Source organism: Galeopterus variegatus, unplaced genomic scaffold (assembly GCF_000696425.1).
Source record: "Galeopterus variegatus unplaced genomic scaffold, G_variegatus-3.0.2 Scaffold580, whole genome shotgun sequence".
Lineage (NCBI taxonomy): Eukaryota > Metazoa > Chordata > Mammalia > Dermoptera > Cynocephalidae > Galeopterus > Galeopterus variegatus.
This window is the reverse complement of record NW_007726691.1, coordinates 80,199-81,624: the sequence shown is the minus strand read 5'-3', so window position 1 is coordinate 81,624 and position 1,426 is coordinate 80,199.

Here is a 1,426-nt window from a genome sequence, read left to right as displayed (position 1 = left end):
TTGGTCGGTGAGGAACCTCACAAATGCGATTAAACTCCTCAAGGGAGGAGCCAAGGTGGGAATATTCTATTCAGTTCCCAGGATACTGTGAAGTGCTCAGTAAATATTAAACACAGCAATCAACAGGGGCAGGTGGAGTCCAAAGTCAACAAGCATCCGGGCAAACACAGTGGTCCAGGTAAACTGTCCCCCCACAGTAGCCTAGATAAACTGTTCCCCGTCCTGTCAGGAGGCCTGGTCTCCATAACACGTGAAGAAGAAAGGTCTAGCCCTCGGTGTGAGCTCGGCAGATTGCAGCTCTGTCCTGAAATGCCTTCTTCTACCTTAGGAACGTTATGAATACAGGCTGCCAGCAGCGTTTCTTCTGCGGTAGGGAAGAGCCATGAAAAGAGCTAATAACTGTGCTTTGGTTGCGTGGCTCTTCCTAAATCTGACTGCTTCAGCACAAAACAGAATGCAGGCCTTTGGCAAATAGGGTGTGTTTGTGGGTCGCCAGTGCGTCCAAATCTCATGAGGTTTCACCAGATGGAACCGGGCTTGGCAATTTGGACCAGCACCCCCAATCCAGGCATTAAATATTGGGGAGTAGAGGTAGAACCCTCATCAATTTGGTGCCGATTTCCCATTGCAGATATTACCTGTTGTCCACCTTTACACCTATATGATTCCAGGCTGCTGTCAGAAAATTTAAAAATGCAGTAAGTAAAGTTTCCAGATGGTGGCCTGATCTCCTCCTTGCATGGAATATGTTTTGGGGGTATGTAGACACAGCCTGCACTAAAAATCTGTAGAAAAAACTCAAATTCATGTATTTTTATGGAAGTAAATGATGATTTCTAGAAGTTGTACTTTACAAAAGCCTCTAGTTTTACCAAAGCTGAAAAACATGACCTAAAAGAAACAGGAGCCAGGATTCTAGTTATTTCACACATAGACTGAGGTCCCTCTTATACTGATAATCCCTTCTAATAGGTGTTAAAGCTCTCTGTTAGCCTAAGAATGAAAACATGCCTTTCCATGCCATGCGAGATCAGAAACATTAGCCCATTATGGGGTGACCCTTCTGGGAGCAGGAATGTGTAGTTAGGCCCCAAAATATGTCTCCTAGAGCCAGACAGCACCAGTGGTGACACTAAACATTGGACAAATCCCGTATCACTTTCTGGAGAAAAAACCAGAATCTTCCCAGCTCTTTTGCAATCTAGAAGCTCCCCCATTATACCGTAGACTCTCAGGTTCATTTATCCACAAATTATAGAAAACAAACCCAGCCCATGTTGTATCTATATCAGAGGTCTCCGATTCCTAAAATTAGGAATCTCAAGGTTTTTTTAAGTTCTTAAAATATATATGATAAATGATTATAGAAGCTGCTTTTCTTGAACACAGCAGTTTGGTTCCTGAGAAGACAGTCATAATAAGGTTT